Consider the following 19,372-nt stretch of genomic DNA (forward strand, 5'->3'; position numbering starts at 1 on the left):
GAGGACTTCTCAAATCTGCAGAGATATTTGGATATCCAAGTTCCTAAAGCTCACAGGTCACTAAACAAACTAAATTTAAAGAGATCTTCTCTAAGCCAATTTATAATAGAACTGTCAAAAACCAAAGCAAGGAGTTCCCGTCGTGGCGCAGTGGTTAACGAATCCAACTAGGAACCATGAGGTTGCGGGTTCGGTCCCTGCCCTTGCTCAGTGGGTTAATGATCCAGCGTTGCCGTGAGCTGTGGTGTAGGTTGCAGACGCGGCTCGGATCCTGTGTTGCTGTGGCTCTGGCATAGGCTAGTGGCTACAGCTCCAATTCGACCCCTAGCCTGGGAACCTCCATATGCCGCGGGAGCGGCCCAAGAAATAGCAACAACAACAACAACAAAAAGACAAAAAACAAACAAACAAAAAAAACCCAAAGCAAAGAAAGAATCTTAAAAACAGCAAGAAAAAAGGTGTTTGACATTTTCAGAAAACCCCCATTAGGCTCAGTGTGGATTTGTCAGCGGAAACTTTACAAGGATGATATATTCAAAGCGCTGAAAGAAGACTGCAAAACAAAAATACTCTATCCACCAAAGGAGTCCTTCAGTAAGGAAGGAGATAAAATATTTTGCAAACACACACTGAGGGAGTTCATCACTACATCTACGTTTCAAGAAATGCTGAAAGAAATTCTTCAAGCCAAAATGAGAGGATGCTAACTAATAATAAGAAAACAAAAATATACAACACACAGATAAAGGTAAGTATATAGTTAAATTCAGGAAACACTAATACTGTAATGTGGCGTTATGTTAACCACTTAACACTGGTATAAAGGTTAAAGGACAAGAGTATTAAAAATAACTACAACTATAGCAATTTGTTAATGAAAACAATATAAAAATAGGTAAATTGTGATATCAAAAATAGAAAAATGGGGGGAATAAAAGGGTTGAGTTTTTGTATGCAATCCATGTTAAGTAATTATCAGTATAAAACACTATTATCTATAAGATGTTTTATATAAGACTCATAATAACCACACAGTAAAAACTACAACAGGTTCACAAACAAAAAAGAGAAAGGAATCAAATCATACCACTATGAAAATTTGTCAGTTCACAAAGGAAGGCAAGAGAGAAAGAAAAGTACAAGATGCCAGAAAACAGTTAATAAGATGGCATTAACAGGCTCTTACCAATAGCTGAATTCTCCAATCAAAAGGCATGCAGGCTGTGTTCCCACTGTGGCTCAGCGGTAATGAGTCCAACTAGGATTCATGAAGATGTGGGTTTGATCCCTGACCTCGCTTAGTGGGTTAAGGATCTGCTGTTGCCATGAGCTGTGGTGTAGGTTGTAGATGCTGCTCAGATCTAGCAATGCTGTGGTTGCAGTGTAGGCCACAGCTGCAGCTCTGATTTGAACCCTATTTTGGGAACTTCCATATGCTGTGGGTACAGCCCTAAAAAGACACACACACACACAAAAGGTATACAGTGGCTGGCTGGAGTTTTTTTTTAAAGTAACTATATAACTTTATAACTGTCTAAAAGTGATTTCTGATTTAAGAACACAAATAGGCTTGAAGGGAAGGGTTGGCAAAAGATAGTCATGCAAGTGAAAATTAAAAGAGTGGTAGTAGCTATATTCATGTCAGACAAAATAGACTTTGAATCAAAAACCATAAAAAGAGACAAAGAAGATTATTATGTAATGAAAAAGAGGTCAGTTCATCAAGAAGATACAATGATCAAGTATATATACACAAATCCACAGCACTTAAATACATTAAGCAAATACTAACAATCTAAAAGGAGAAATAGACAAAAATGCAATAGAAGTAGAGGATCAATACCCTACTTTTAACTAGGAACAGATCATCCAGACAAAAATCAAATAGGGAAATGTAAGATTTGAATTGTATTTTAGACCACGAAGCCTCAAAAGACATTTATAGAATAATCTACCCTAAAGAAGAATACTCTTCTCAAGCATACAAAGGACAGGATTAGGATGGTAGAGTAGAAGGACTGGAGCTCACCTTCTCTCATAAAAGAAACAAATTACAACCAACTCTTGAACAACCTTCAACAAAATAGACTGAAAACTATCAAAAAAGACATCCTACTCCAGAAGACAAAGAGGAGGCCACATCAAGACAATAGGAGAGGCGATTATACAATTTAAGCAACCCCATACCTGCTGGGTGGATGGCCCACAGACTGCAAAGTAACCATATTGCAGAGGCTCACCCACAGGAGTGAGAGTTCTGAGACTCATGTTAGGTTCCCATGCCTGGGAATCTGGCATTGAGAGGAGGAGCCCCCAGAGCATTTGGCACTGAGAGCCAGCAGGCCTGTGTGCAGGAGCTTCAGGGGACTGGGAGAAACAGAGACTCCACTCTTGAAAGGTGCACACAGGCTTTCATGTACACTGGGTCCCAGGGCAAAGCAGAGACTCCACAGGAATATGGGTCAGATGTACCTGCAGTTCTTGGAGGATCTCCTGGAAAAAGGGGGTGACTGTGGCTTCTTGTTGGGGAAGAACACTGGAGGCAAAGGTCTTGGGAATAATCATCAGCATGTGCTCTCCTAGTGGTTGCCATCGTGGAAAAATCTGGCCCCAAACATCAGGGCTGAGAAGTCTCAGACCAAACAACAAACCTGGTAGGAATACAGCCCCACCCATCAGCAAACAGGCTGCCTAAAGACCCCGGAGGCACACAACTGCCTCTAATCACACACAGAGAAAAAGCCCCACCCACAAAAGGGATAAAAATAAGCTCCACCTACCAGTAGGCAGGCACCAGTCTCTCCCATCAGGAAGTCTGCAGCAAGCCCCCCGTACTAACTTCAGCCACAAGGGGGGCAGACATCAGAAGTATGAGAGGCTACAACTCTATTGTCTGCAAAAAGGAGACCACACTAAAAATATATACAAAATGAAAAAGCAGAGAATTATGACTTATGTAAGGGAACAAGAAAAATAACACAAATAACAAGTGCTGGAGGGGCTGTGGAGAAAACGGAACCCTCCTGCACTGTTGGTGGGAATGTAAACTGGTACAGCCACTATGGAGAACAGTTTGGAGATACCTTAGAAATCTATACATAGAACTTCCATATGACCCCGCAATCCCACTCTTGGGCATCTATCCGGACAAAACTCTACTTAAAAGACACACATGCACCCGCATTTTCATTGCAGCACTATTCACAATAGCCAGGACATGGAAACAACCTAAATGTCCATCGACAGATGATTGGATTCGGAAGATGTGGTATATATACACAATGGAATACTACTCAGCCATAAAAAAGGATGACATAATGCCATTTGTAGCAACATGGATGGAGCTAGAGAATCTCATACTGAGTGAAATGAGCCAGAAAGACAAAGATAAATACCATATGATATCACTTATAACTGGAATCTAATATCCAGCACAAATGAACATCTCCTCAGAAAAGAAAATCATGGACTTGGAGAAGAGACTTGTGGCTGCCTGATGGGAGGGGGAGGGAGTGGGAGGGATCGGGAGCTTGGGCTTATCAGACACAACTTAGAATAGATTTACAAGGAGATCCTGCTGAATAGCCTTGAGAACTATGTCTAGATACTCATGTTGCAACAGAACAAAGGGTGGGGGAAAAATGTAATTGTAATGTATACATGTAAGGATAACCTGACCCCCTTGCTGTACAGTGGGGGAAAAAAAAAAAAAAGGATCTTATACCATGATCAATTGGGATTTATCCCAGGGGATGCAAGGATTCTTCCATATCCACAAATGAATCAGTGTGATACATCACACTAACAAACTGAAGAATAAAAACCATATTACCCTCTCTTGATGCAGAAAAAGCTTTTAAAAAAATCTAATACCCATTTCTGATAAAAATCTCCAGAAAGTAGGCATTGGGGGAATCTACCTCAATATAATAAAGGCCATATATGATAAACCCATGGCTAACATCATTCTCTATCATGAAAAGCTGAAAGAATTCCTGCTAAGATCAGGAACAAGACAAGGATGTCCACTCTAGCCACTACTACTCAACAGTTTTGGAAGTCCTAGCCACGGCAATCAGAGAAGAAAAATAAATGGAATCCAAATTGGACAGGAAGAAGTAAAACTATCACTGTTTGCAGACAACATGATGCTAAACATAGAAAATCCTAAAGATGCTACCAGAAAACTGAGCTTATCAATGAATTTGTTAAAGTTGCAGGATACAAAATTAATACACAGAAATCAACTGCATTCCTATATACTAACAATGAAAGATCAGAAAGAGAAATTAGGGACACAATACCATTTACCATCACACCAGAAAAAATAAAATAACTAGGAATAAAGCTACCTAAAAAGACAAAAGACCTGTATGTACTCTGAAAAGTGTAAGACACTGATGAAAAATATCAAAGGTGACACAAATAGATGGAAAGAGATACCATGCTCTTGGGTTGGAAGAATTATTTTGTCAAAATGACTATGCTACCCAAGGCAATCTACAGATTCAATGCAATCACTTATGGGACATTTTTTCACAGAACCAGAACAAAATATTTTGAAGTTTGTTCGGAAGCACAAAAGACCCAGAATAGCCAAAGCCATCCTGAGAAAGAAAAATGGAGCTGGAGGAATCAGGCTCCCTAACTTCAGATTATGCTACCAAGTTATAGTTATCAAAACAGTATGGTACTGGCACAAAAACAAAAATATATATCAGTGGAACAGGAGAGAAAGCCCAGAATTAAACCCAGGCACCCATGGCCAACTGATCTATGACAAAGGAGGCAAGAACACACAATGGAGAAAAGACAGTCCCTTCAATAAGTGGTGCTAGGAAAACTGGCAAGCTCCATGTAAAACAATGAAATTAGAACACTCCCTAACACCATATACAAAAATAAACTCAAAATGGACTAAAGACCTAAATATAAAGCCAGATATTATAAAACTCTTAGAGGAAAACATAGGCCAAACACTCTCTGACATAAACCATAGCAATATCTTCTCAGATCCAACTCCTAGAATAATGACAATAAAAACAAAAATAAATAACAAATGGGACCTAATTAAACTTTAAAAGTTTTTGCAAAGGAAACCCTAAATAAAACAAAATGCCACCTACAGAATGGGAGAAAATATTTGCAAATGAAGCAACTGTCAAGGGATTAACCTCCAAAAGATATAAATACCATCTGCAGGTCAATACCAAAAAAACCCACAAACAACCCCATCAGAAAAATAGGTAGAAGATCTAAACAGACAATTCTCCAAAGAAGAATTGTCCATCTGTATGATGGCCAAAAAACACATGAAAAGATGTTCAACATCATTAATTATTGGAGAAATGCAAATCAAAACTACTATGAGGGGAGTTCCTGTCATGGCTCAGTGGTAACGAACCCAACTAGTATCCATGAGGACGCAGGTTCAATCCCTGACCTCATTCATTAGGGTGGGGATCTGGTGTTGCCATGAGCTGTAGTATAGGTCACAGATGCAGCTCAGATTCTGCATTGCTGTGGTTATGCTGTAGGAAGGCAGCTGTAGCTCTGATTCAACCCTTAGCCTGGAAACTTCCATATGCTGTACCTGTGGCCTTAAAAAGTAAAAAACAAAACCAAAACCAAAACCCAAAAAACTACTATGAGATACCACCTTACACCAGCCAGAATGGCCATCATCAAAAAGTCTACAAACAATAAGTGCTGGAGCAGGTGTGGAGAAAAGGGAATGCTCTTACACTATTGGTGGGAATGTAAATTGGTGCAACCACTATGGAAAACAGTATGGAGATGCCACAAAAAACTAAAAACAGAATTACCACATGACCCAGGAATCCCACACCTGGGCATATATCCAGAGAAAACCATGACTCAAAAAGATACATGTACCCCAATGTTCATTGCAGCACTGTATACAATAGCCAAGACATGGAAGCAACCTAAATGTCCATTGACAGAAGAGTGGATAAAGAAGATGTGGTGCATGTACACAATGGAATATTAGCTATAAAAATGAATGAATAATGGCATTTGCAGCAACATGGACGGACCTAGAAATTGTCATGTTAAGTGAAGTTAGTCAGATGATGAGACAAAAACATCATATGCTATCACTAATGTGTGAAATCCAAGACGAGGATACAAAGAACTTCTCTGCAAAACAGAAACTCACAGACTTTGAAAAACTTATGGTTACCAAAGGAGACAGGTTGGTGGGGAGGGATGGGCTGGGCATTTGGGATGGATTTTTTTTTTTTTTTTTTTTGTCATTTTGCCATTTCTTGGGCCGCTCCCACGGCATATGGAGGTTCCCAGGCTAGGGGTCGAATCGGAGCTGTAGCTGCCAGCCTAAGCCAGACAGCAACACAGGATCCAAGCCACGTCTGCAACCTACACCACAGCTCATGGCAACGCCAGATCATTAACCCACTGAGCAAGGGCAGGGATTGTACCCGCAACCTCATGGTTCCTAGTCGGATTCGTTAACCACTGCACCATGACAGGAACTCCTGGGATGGATTTTGATGATAGTTGTACAACTACAAATATAATAAAATTCATTGATTTGTTTTAAATTAAATAAAAAACTTAAAGAAAAGCACACAAATAACATTCTCTAGGACAGATCATATGATAAGTCACAAAAAAGTCAGCAAACTTAAGAAGACTGGACTCATACCAAGTATCACTTCTCACCAAAATGAAATGAAACTAGCAATCAATAATAGGAACAAAACTGGAAAATTCCCAAGTATAATGAAATTAAACAACACTCTTCTGAACAACCACTGAGTCAAAGAAGAAATCACAAGGGAAATCAAAATATAATCTTGAGACAAATAGAAAAAGAAACACAATATATCAAAACATATGGATGCAGCAAAAGTAGTTCTAAGTCTGATAAAAGCCTACATTACGAAAAAGGATCTCAAATAAATTATCTAAATTTTACTTCAGAAACTAGAAAAATAAAAACAAAACTAAGTCCAAAGCTAACAGAAGGAAGGAAATAATAAAGATCAGAGCACAAATAAATGCTAGAGATCAGAAAAAAAAAATGAAATATGTCCTGTTTTTTTGAAAGAAAAACAAATTTGCCAAACTTTTAACTATAACAGGAAGAAAAGGGGAAAAAAATCAAATAAAATCAGAAATGAAAGAGGAGACATTGCAACTGATGTCACAGATACAAAGGACCATGAGAGACTACAATGAACAATCAACAAAGTGGATAACCGAGAAGAAATGGATAAATTCCTAGAGACATAAAATTTACCAGGACTGAATAATGAAGAAATAGAAAAGTAGAACAGACCAATAATGAGTACAGAGATTGAATTAGTAATCAAAATATTCCAGTAGGAAACCCTTCCCTCTCCTCCCTCCAAAAAGAGACAAGACCAGGACTAGATGGCTTTCCTGGAGAATGCCACCAATCATTTAAAGATGGATTGATGCCAATCTTTCTCAAACTTTCAAAATACTGAACTGGAGGGAACACTCCCAAGCTCATTTTACAAGGCCAACATTACCCTGATACCAAAGCCAGATAAGGGCACTACAAAAAAAGAAAAGAAAGGGAAAAAAAAAAAAAAAGGATACAAGCCAATAACTCAAATGAGTATAGAGGGAAAAAATTTTAAATATTAGCAAACTAAACTGAACCAGATTTTTAAAAAAATTTTATTATTGATTTACAATAGTCTGTCAATTTCTGTTGTACAGCAAACTGACCTAATTATACATATATATACACATTCTTTTTCTCACATTATCCTCCATCACATTCCATCACGAGTGATTAGATATATAGTTCCCCGTGTTATACAGCAGGATCTCATTGCCCATCCACTCTAAATGCAACAGTTTTCACCTACTAGACTCTCAATCCATCCCACTCCCTCACCCTCCCCCCTGGGTAAGTATGAGTCTGTCCTACATGTCCATGATCTTTTCTGAACAGTATGTTAAAAGGATCATACATCACAATCAAGTAGGATTTATTCCTGGAATGCAAGGATAGTTCAAAATATACAAATCAATAAATGTGATACATCACATTAATAAAATGAAATACAAATTATATGATCATCTCAAAAGATGCAGAAAAAGTATTTGACAAAATTCAACGTTTTGTAATAAAAACTCTCAACAAACTAAGTACAAAAGGAACATACCCCACCATAATTAAGGCCATATATGACAGGCTAACAACTAACATCATACCCAGTGGTGAAAGGTTTAAAGCTCTTCCTCTAAGATCAGAACAAGACAAAGATACTCAATCTCGCCATCATATTCAGTAAAGTACGGGTAATCCTAGCCGGAGCAATCAGGCAAGGAAAAAAGTCCAAATAGGAATGGAAGGGGAAAAAACTGTCTTTTTTGAAGATAATGTGATCCAAAGAAAATAGAAGAATCCAAAAGAAAATCCAATAATCACCACACACACAAAAAAATCTGTTAGAACTATCCATGAATTCAGTAAAGTTGCAGGATACAAATCAACAGACAGAAATCAGCTGTTAATATTAGAATACACTAACAATAAAATATCTGAAAAAAGAAATAAAACATTCCCATTCCCAAAAGCATCAAAAACAAAAATACTTCACAATAAATTTAACCAAGGAGGTAAAAAATCTAGACACTGAAAACAATATGATTTTAATGAAACAAACTGAAGAGGACATAAATAAATGGAAAGATACCCCATGTTCATGGATTGCAAGAATTAATATTGTTAAAATGTTCATACTCCAAAGCCATCTATAGATTCAATGCAATCATTATCAAAATTACAAGGCTTTTTTCCATAAATGTAGAAAAAAACAATCCACAGTTTGTATGGAAGCATGAAAGATCTCAAATAGCTAAAGCAATCTTATGAAAGAACAAAGCTGGAGGCATCACATTTCCTGATTTTGAACTATATGAGAAAGCCATTGTAATCAAAACAGTACAGTATACACATTAAAAATAGACACACGGATCAATATAACAGAAATGAGAGTCTAGAAATAACTCCCTTGTATTAGTCAACTAATATTTGACAATGGAGTCAAGAATATTCTATATGGAGAAAGAAGAGTCTCTTCAATAAATGGAAAAACTGGAAAAGTATATGCAGAAGTATAAAATGGGACACATCTTACACCACTCAGTAAAGTTAACTCAAAACGGTTAAAGGTTTAAAATTAGATCTGAAACAGTAAAACTCCTAGAAGAAATCATAAGAATAAAGCTCCTAACATTGGTCTTGGCAATGATTTTTAAATATGACGTCAAAAGCATGAGCAACAAAAGTAAAAATCAGTAAGTAAGGCTATATCAAACTAAAAAGCTTCTGCACAGCAAAAGGAATACTCAACAAAAGAAAAAGGTGATCTGTGGAATGGAAGAAAATATTTGCAAGTCATTTATCTGATAAGGAGTTAATATTGAAAATATATAAACAAGTCGTACAAATCAAGAGCAAAGAAAAAAACTTGAGTAAAAATTGGGCAGAAGAACTTAATAAACATTTTTTACAGAATACGTTCAAATAGCCAACACGTACATGAAAAAAATGCTTGATATCACTAACCATTAGGAAATTTAAATCAAAACCACAATGAGGTATCACCTCACACCTGTTACATAATTGTCATCATCAAAAAGTCAAGAGATAAAAAAGTGTTGGCAAGGATGTGGAGAAAAGAGAATCCTTGTTCACTGTTGGTGGGAATGTAAATTGCTATAGCCACTATGGAAAACAGTACAGAAGTTCCTTAAAACTTAAAAAGAGAACTACCATATGATCCAGTAATCCCATTCCCAGGTATATATCCAAATGAAATGAAAATAGGAGTTTGAAGAGATATGCATTCCCATGTTCACTGCAACGTTATTCACTGTAACCAAGACACAGAAACAACCTAAGTGTCGGACTACAGGTGAATGTATACATGTGGTATATACGTATACAATGAAGTATTATTTTGCCACAGAAAGCTGGAATGCTGCATTTTGCAACTTCATGGATAGACTTTTAGGGCATTATGCTATGTGAAACAAGTCAGAGAGAGAAAGACAATGATTCTATGCTATCTTATATCCAGAGTTGGGATGACGGTAATAGGGAGATGCTGGTCAAAAGGTACAAACTTCCATTTATATGATGAATCACTTCTGGGATCTAATGTACAACATGGTGACTATGGTTGACAATACTTGAAAGTTGCTGGAGAGTAGATCTTAAATATTCCCACCATAAAAAAGAAACAATTATGTAAGGGGATGGAGGTTTTAACTAATACCATTGTGACAATCATTTTGCAATACATAAGTAATCAATTCAACATGTCTTACACCTTAAACTCACATAATGCTATGTGTCAATTACATCTCAATAAAGCGAGAAAAAATTTTAATGAAATGAAAAAAGGAGTTCCCTTGTGGCCTAGCAGTTAAGGACTCAGCATGGTCACTGCTATGGCTCGAGTTTGACCCCTGGCCTTGGAACTTCTGCATGCTGTGGGAGTGGCCAAAAAAAAGAAAAGAAAAAGAAAAAAGAAAAAAAAAAAGAGACGAAAGGCAAATGTCAGGAGTAGGAAAACAGTGAAATGGATGGAGTTGTTGGGACTTCTCTTAACTGGGATAAAGACCAAAATAAACTCAAAGTATCTGGTGAGGAATTAGGGCTGAGGAGAAAACAATGCAGAAAGCTGATCCTAGTATAATGGTTTCAATAATCATATGAAAGGATAGGAACATAGGAGAAAACAATGCAGAAAGCTGATCCTAGTATAATGGTTTCAATAATCATATGAAAGGATAGGAACATATCAATGACTTTTCATTGATAACACATCAGCTTCAGATTTCTCCTCAGGAAGGTGTATTTTCCTCAGTGAGTTGGAGCAATAAATTCGTAAATAAATTACAACACCAACACCACAGATTTTGCAAGAAAACTATAACTGCACCCTGCTCGAGAGTGAGAGAATCCAAAAAAAAAAAAAAATCATTAAAATAAATTTGATGAAAATATTTTTTAAAAAATCTAGTAAATATGAACACATAATCTTAAAATGTGTTCTAGAAACTCAAACTTATATACATAAATTCCCATAATTAAAATGTAATGTTTTAAGTATAAATGATTAATTAGAAAGTAAGATTAATGAAGAAAAGTAAATTTAAAAAAAACATACAAAAATCAGGAATAAATACTGAAGTACACTGAATGTCAATGAAATGAATAATTTATTTATTTCTGTCTTTTTGCCTTTTCTAGGGCCACTTTCTGCGGCATATGGAGGTTCCCAGGCTAGGGGTCAAATCGGAGCTGTAGCCACCGGCCTACACCAGAGCCACAGCAATGTGGGATCCCAGCCGAGCCGCGTCTGCAACCTACACCACAGCTCACGGCAACGCCGGATAGTTAACCCACTGAGCAAGGCCAGGGATCGAACCCGCAACCTCATGGTTCCTAGTCGGATTCGTTAACCACTGCGCCACGATGGGAACTCCCTGAAATGAATAATTTAAATGGAAATATGAAACCAACATTGATCTCAAAAGAAAAGAAAAGAAGGAAACAAACCCAGGACAGTCAATTCTGCAGCACAGCCTTTTACTCTTCTATCCCAAAGTTTACTTTCCCCCTTTTCCAAATTTTTGGCTGGTCACATGGGCTTCTGGAAGAAATGATCATTCTTCACCTCCTTTGAGGCTAAGTATTTTTATATAAGGTTCTGGACAATGAGAGGAAAGGAGAATTATGTGCAACTACTGGTAAGTGAGCTTAAAGGAGTGAGGTATATGTACTTCCTCTTCCTATGGACTGTTAAGGATATATGATGACTAGGAAAGAAGCCAAGTATTAGAGGGTAGTAAGAGGTAATAAGGTAGAAAAATGAAATAGAGGAATCCTGGTTCCCTATGTCTTGGAGATACAGGACTAGCCCCATTTTGTTAGTACCTGAATTTCTACAGAGATAAATAACATCCTGTCCTGTTTCAGCAACTGTTATGTGAGAATTCTGTTACAGTCAATCACACTAGGTAATCTCTTAAGACAGATAAATGCTCACACCAGAAAGAAAACATTTCAAACTACTACTTTTGTGGCAGCCCTGGAAGCATGCTCCCAGATCCCCTTCAAGAGAACTAGCTGTGAGAAGCATAGTTGGTGAACAACCTCCAGCTTCTCTATCTTTATTTTGAGTTCATGTTTAGACCATGGTATTCCCAAGCCACTACTGGCTATTTCTCCAGGCAAAGAGTAAGCACAGTGAAAGTATTAGGGCCTAGACCATTCTACCTGACATGGGACTCCTCTAATGGGAAAATTTTGGTAACTCCTCACTAGCCTGGATGAGACTCTCAGAGCTGTACAATGGTCTGAGATAGCAGAAGGAAAAATCAGCAGGCTTAAAGACCAACAGATCAATAGAAACTATACAATCTAAAGAAGAGGAGGGAGTTCCTGTCGTGGTGCAGTGGTTAACGAATCCGACTAGGAACCATGAGGTTGCGGGTTCGGTCCCTGGCCTTGCTCAGTGGGTTAACGATCCAGCATTGCTGTGAGCTGTGGCGTAGGTAGCAGACGCGACTCGGATCCCGCATTGCTGTGGCTCTGGTGTAGGCCGGTGGCTACAGCTCCGATTGGACCCCGAGCCTGGGAACCTCCATATGCCACGAGAGTGGCCCAAGAAATGGCAAAAAGACCAAAAAAAAAAAAAAAAAAAAAAGAGGAAGAAGAAGAGGGAGAAAAATGAACAAAGACTAAGAGAAATGTGAGACAGAAATATGTGCATCCATATTCACATAATGAGTACCAGAAAGTGAGGAAAGAAAAGACAGAAAAATAAAAACAACGGCTGAAAACTTCATAAATTTGATTAAAAAAAACCCCCACTAATATATATATTCAAGATACTCAATGAACCCTAAGTGGGATAACCCCAAAGAGATACAAACCAAAACATATCAATGAAAATGCTGAAAGTAACAATAAAGAGAAAATCTTAAAAGCTGCAAGAGAAAAACAACACTTTATCGACAAGGCAGCTACAATAAAATTAACAGCTGACTTCTCATTAGAAAGAAGGCAGTGGGACAACCTATTCAAAGTGCTGAAAGAAAAAAACACTATCTACTAATAATCCTATAACTAGCAAAGTTACTTTCAAAAATAATGATTAAGTGAAATAAGCCATACCCAAAAGGGCACATATTTTATTGTTCTATTTATATAAAATATCTGGAATAGGTAAATTCAGAGACAGAAGGCAGACTGGTGATTTCCAGGAGCTTGAGGGAGAAGGGAATGGGGAAGCAAAATGTGCACGAGGTTTATTTTGCAGTCATGAAAATGCTTTGGGACTAGACCAACGAGCAGTTGCACAACATTAAGGTACTTAATACCACTGAATCGTTCACTTTAAAATGATTACTTTTATGTAAACTTCACCTTAAAGGATGAAATGTACGCCCAGATAAACAAAAACAGAGAATTCATTGCTAGCAGATTGGCCTACTGAGAAATAATACAGGAGGTTCTTCAGGCTGAAAGGAAGTGACACCAATCATTAATTCAAATCCTCATGAAAAAAATGAAGAGCTCAGTAAAGCACTAAGCAGAATGCAGAACACACAGTAGGCGTGTCAACTTAATTTTATTGTCCTAGGTACTCTGCCTTATGTTTCTGGAGATGTGAACATTTTATTTGCATGTGAAACTTAATATGGCAACAAAGAACAAAACGATGTGATATTCTTTCTCTAGGGGCTAATATTTTGCTTCAGAATGGATGTCTTTTGTCATCAGTATCTTCAGACCTTCTATAGCCTTATTTATAAAACTTTGGGCCTCTCATCAGCACTCAGACTCCAAACATGTGTAACCAATACACTAGTTTTGAAAGCTTTTTAATGTATTTTTCCTTATTCCTCATACCTGTTCTCCATTTTAGTTTTACTGAAAAAAGAAAGAGAGAGGGGTAGATGACAGAGGAAAACTCTCTCCTCCCCCTTGGAGGCTTGGATAGAGAAGAAAGGCTATGGAGGAAGGGTCATAGGCAGTTAAAGGTGTGCTCAGAACTCACACTCCAGGACATTAAGGCGGAGTAAGAAAGGTAGTGCATTAAGAAGTTTCATAGTCAGATTGGGAGAACTTTAGGTAGTATATCCTGAGTAGGGATAGGGAGGGCCCTTGCAAAAGGCAAGAAGATCCACAGACTATTGGATGTGGAACCCAGAAACCCTCTGGAGGACAGGACAGACTTAGGTCTATGACGGCAACCAGATCCAAAGGAGGAAAGTTGAAAGGGGAAGGCCCTTGGACAATGACTGAACTGAAAAACTTACCACAAATTCAACAGCTACAGAATGCCTAGAAAAAGAAGCCAGCTAAACCAGAATCAGTGGATACTAGTTATCACCTATCCATGGAGAATCACAGAGGACCCCCTTCCTCCCACAGCTATGAAGATCTTCTATATCTCAGATACCACCTTAAGAGAGGGCAGGGCTTTAGAGGGGCATCTGAATAACTAAATAATTATTCAAAGAAAAATGTACTGACAGGACTAAGTTTTGAACCAGACTGCATCAAAGCTAGCTTTTTTTTTTTTTTTTAATGTCACTGAGTAGAACTCATAGGGATATTAGAACAATTTTTAAAAATAAACTATATTTTAACATACACATCAGTGTAGTATGAATAATCCTGTCATTCCTACACATATGAAACCATTGACTAGATAAAGTTTGTGATAGCACAGAACTCTGCTAAATAAAGCAGGCTTGCAAGAAACTTGTACCTTGGCTTCACCTTACCTTCTAACACCAGACTCAAGAAAATCTGCTTGCAAGAGGAAGGAAGGAAGAAAAGGAGGGAGGGAGGAAGGGAAAGAAAAAATAATCTGCTTTCAAGAAAGTTTTGTTGTCTGTCATGTGTACCTTGGCATAAATTAAATTAATGTCTTAAATATCCAAGAAAAAAAGTTCTCAAGTGGTTCTCTTGACCAGAGTTACACAGTTAGTTTAACATTAAGAAACTGATGACTTTAAAGGAGGAGAAAGAGGATGGCAGAGTAGGAGGACAGGGAGCGCATCTCCCCCCATAAACACATCAAAATATATCTACATGTAGAACATCTCATGGAAGATTAACTGGAAGCTGGCAGAAGGACTTCCGTACAATCAAATCTGCAAGGAAGATCTCCACAAAACCAGGCAGGATGTGGGGAAAAAAGGCATCAGGTCAGGACCTGCATCCCTGGGAGGGATCTGTAAGGAAGAGAAGTCCACATAGGTGGATCCTTGACTTGGGGAGTGATCAGGTTGACTCACAATCTGGGCATCCCAGTTCTGGGGTCCTGCATGAAGGAGACATGCTCCCTTGCCTGAAGAAAAATCTGCTGTGACATATAGAAGGGCTGGAGAAGCCTAGACCCTACTCATGAGGTGTGTGCACATGCTGGTTTGCTAACAATCAGCCTTGCACTGGTGGCTGCCACCTCACTGCACTTCCTGATCCAAAAGGGTGAATGCCCCAGCCCTGCTCACTCCACACCGCAGCCTGTGCGAGAGATCAGGGAAAGGATTTGGTTTAGCTACACAGACAGGGGCACGTGGGGTGTGATCCAGTGCAAGGGTGGAGTCCACTGTTCTCATGCACACGGACAGGACAGATCTAGCTGTGGCAGACCGTGAGCATATTTGATAGACACTGTCAGGGCACCCACTGGGCAGTACCACAAGAATAGGAACTGAGTAGGCTATGCTCTGAGTCTTGGGTAGGTAGGTCCTGGGATAGGATTCACTCTAGCTACAGAGAGACAGCCCAGAGGCCAAGGTCATGTGCACACAGTGGCAGTGGTGGCTCTAGCAGCAGAGACCTTCATTAGTGTGTGCACTGGGGCAAGAGAACGAGCCACTGCAGACCTTGTCAGTGTGCGCACTGGGAGGTGCCACAAGAATACATGATGGCTAAGGGCTGAACCTTGGGCAAACAGGCTCTGGGCAGGAGTGCACAGTGGTTCATTTCCCAGAAAGTGTGCCCCAGCCCCGCCCACTCAATATCGCAATTTAGTGCTAGATCTGGGGCAAAAAGCTCTTGGGAGAAGTCTGCTACAGAGGTGGCCCAGATCTCAGGCAGCAGCATAGCCACCTCAATTACTGTGGCCACAGCCCCAGTCTACTCCATATCACACCCCTGCACTAGATTTGAAATGAATGCAATAGAGAAAAGGATTTGACCTCAGGCTGCTTCTGAGCAGAAGCCTGGATGCCTGGCCAGCTGGTGCACAGGTTCACAGTGAGCACACAGGCCTCACTTGCTTTGGCATTCACCTCCTTTGTAGTAGGGCACAGGTTCAAGGGCAACAGAGCCAGGGCGAACTTGATCAAACTCAGGGCTTCTACTCAAAAAGTCTTGCCCCTGACAGCCATGGAGCAAAGAACAGACCCTACCTCACATCCAGAGCAGACTCTGGAAACCACAAGACCAACCACACCCTCTATCAAGAGGATGAAGATCACCACACTCCAAGGAAAGACGTGGCTGGCATCCACACCAAAACCAGCCCTAGCACCGAAAATGTTGGACACATAGTCTACATAAGGACACTTGAATCCCTGGCCAGGGAACTTTCATATGATGTGGGTATGGCTGGGGTTTTTTTGTTTTTGTTTTTTTAATTTGCATTAAAAAAACAAAACCTGAAATAAACTTCATCAAGAAAGTGAAAGACTTATAGATGGAAAACTATAAAACACTGAAAAATGAAACTGAAGGTGATTCAAAGAAATAGAAAGATATCCTATGCTCTTGGACTGAAAGAATTAATGTTGTTAAAACACCCATACTATCCAAGGCAATCTACAGATTCAATGCAATCCCTATCAAAATACCCATGACATTTTTCACAGAACTAGAACAAATAATCCTACAATTTACACGGAATCACAAAAGACCCAGAATTGCCAAAGTAATCCTCAGGCAAAAGAATAAAGCTGGAAGCATAACCCTTCCAGACTTCAGCCAATACTATAAAGCTACAGTAATGAAAACAGCATGGTACTGGCACACACACACACACACACACACACACACACACACACACACACACAATTTAGATCAGTGGACCAGAACAGAAACCCCAGAAATAAACCCACACACCACAGGCAATTAATTTATAACAACAGAGGCAAGAATATACAATGGAGGAAAGACAGTCTCTTTAATAGTGCTATTGGAAATGCTGAACAGCTACATGTAAATCAGTGAAATTAAAACGCTCTCTCATAGTATACACAAAAATAAACTCAAAATGGTTTAAAGACCTAATATAAAACCTGACATCATAAAACTCCTAGAAAAGAAGGTGGGCAAAATATTCTTTGACAAAAATTGTACCTGTATTTTCTTAGATGGTCTCCCAAGGCAAAAGAGATAAAAGCAAAAATAAACAAATGGAACCTGATCAAACTTAAAAGGTTTTTTTGCACAGCCAAGGAAACCACAAATAAAATAAAAAGACAACCTACTGACTGGGAAAAAGTATTTGCAAACAGTGCAATCGATGAGGGGTTAACATCCAAAATATACAAATAGCTCATACAACTAAATAACAAAAATACAAAAGGGGGGATGAAGATGGCGGAATAGAAGGACTGGAGCTCAACTTCTCTCCTTAAAAACAACAAAATTCACAACTAAAGACTGAGCACTCTTCACCCAAATGGACTGGAAACCTTAAAAAAGATATCCTACTCCATAAGAAGAAGAGGAGGACACATCAAGAGGTAGGAGGGGCGATTTCACGACATAAACAACCCCATACATCCTGGGTGGGAAGCCCCACAGACTGAAAACTAACTGTCACAGAGACTCACCTACAGGAGTGAGAGTTCTGAGCCCCACATCAAACTCTCACATGCTGGGATCTGTCACTGGGAGAAAGAGCCCCTGGAGCATCTGGCATTGAAGGCCAGTGGGGCTTGTGCTCAGGAGCTCCATGGGACTGGGGGAAACAGAGACCCCATTCTTAACAGGCGCACACAGACTTTCATGGGCACTGGGTGCCAGGGCAAAGCAAAGTCTCCGTGGGAATCTGGGTCAAACCCGACCGCAGTTCTTGGAGGACATCATGGGAAAACAGGGGTGAATGTGGCTTGTTGTGAGGGAAGGACATTGAAAGCAAAGCTCTCGGGAATATTTAGCAGCCATGCCTTTCTCTGGAGGGGGCCATTTTGGGAAAATCTGGCCCCACTCGTCAGTCAGCTGCTGAGCAGCCCCAGGGCAAACAACAATCCAGGTGGGGTCACAGCCCCGCCCCTCAGTAAACAGGCTACCTAAAGACCCCTCAGGCACATGGCTGCCTCTAATCCCATCCAGAGACTAAGCCCCACCCACCAGAGGGATTAGAATCGGCTCCACCTACCAGTGGGCAGGCATCAGCCCCTCCCATTAGGAAGCCTACACCAAGCCCCCCATACTGACTTTAGTCACAGGGGGGCAGACGTCAGAAGTAAGAGAGGCTACAACTCTATTATCTGTAAGAAGGTCACCACACCAAAAACCTATAAAAATGAAAAGACAGAGAACTATAACTCAGATGAGGGAGAAAGGAAAAACCCCAGAAAAACAGCTAAGCAAGGAGGAGATTCTCAGCCTCCAGGAAAAAGACTTTAGACTGTTGATGCTGAAGATGATGCAAGACATTGGAAATAAACTGGAGGCAAAGATGGATAACTTTCAGGAAACACTGACCAAAGAGATACAAGCTATAAAACTTAAACAAGAAGAGATGCAAAATACAACAACTGAAATAAAAAATGCACTAGAAGAAGCTAACAGCAGAACACAGGAGGCAGAAGAACGAATAAGCGAGGTGGAGGACAGATTAGAAGAAATTACGGATGCAGAAGAGAAAAGAGAAAAAAGATTGAAAACAAATGAAGAGAGTCTCAGGGAACTCTGGGACAACATTAAATGCACCAACATCCATATTATAGGGGTGCCAGAAGAAGAAGAAGAGAGAGAGAAGGAAACAGAAAAAATATTCCAAGAGATAACAGCCGAAAACTTCCCTAATATGGGGAAGGAATCACTCACTCAGATCCAGGAAGCACAACGAGTACCATATAAAATAAACCCAAGGAGGAACACCCTGAGACACATATTAATCAAACTGACCAAAATTAAAGACAGAGAAAATCCTGAAAGCAGCTAGGGAAAAGAAACAAATAACATACAAGGGAACTCTGATAAGGCTATCGGCAGATTTTTCAAAAGAAACTCTGCAGGCCAGAAGGGAGTGGCATGATATACTCAACGTGATGAAAGGAAAAAACCTCCATCAAGATTACT

At 39.4% G+C, this 19,372-nt stretch overlaps 1 protein-coding gene and 1 long non-coding RNA gene across 3 annotated transcripts in view; one reads left to right on the top strand and one right to left on the bottom strand.

The window, feature by feature from the left end:
- LOC102165098 (uncharacterized) overlaps window positions 1–14,999 on the top strand; it is a 56,094-nt gene extending 41,095 nt beyond the window's left edge. Inside the window, exons 3-4 of the long non-coding RNA XR_014806175.1 lie at window positions 251–748; window positions 13,781–14,999. This is a non-coding gene — a long non-coding RNA (uncharacterized LOC102165098). The remainder of the gene's footprint in view (window positions 1–250; window positions 749–13,780) is intronic.
- ZNF569 (zinc finger protein 569) overlaps window positions 1–19,372 on the bottom strand; it is a 61,863-nt gene that overhangs the window by 13,191 nt on the left and 29,300 nt on the right. The gene's annotated exons all lie outside the window — the stretch shown is intronic.

This window comes from Sus scrofa, chromosome 6 (genome assembly GCF_054392235.1).
Source record: "Sus scrofa isolate SSC_HxYL_T2T_F1_AM1 chromosome 6, Sscrofa_HxYL_maternal_Yorkshire_Landrace_v2.0, whole genome shotgun sequence".
Classification (NCBI taxonomy): Eukaryota; Metazoa; Chordata; class Mammalia; order Artiodactyla; family Suidae; genus Sus; species Sus scrofa.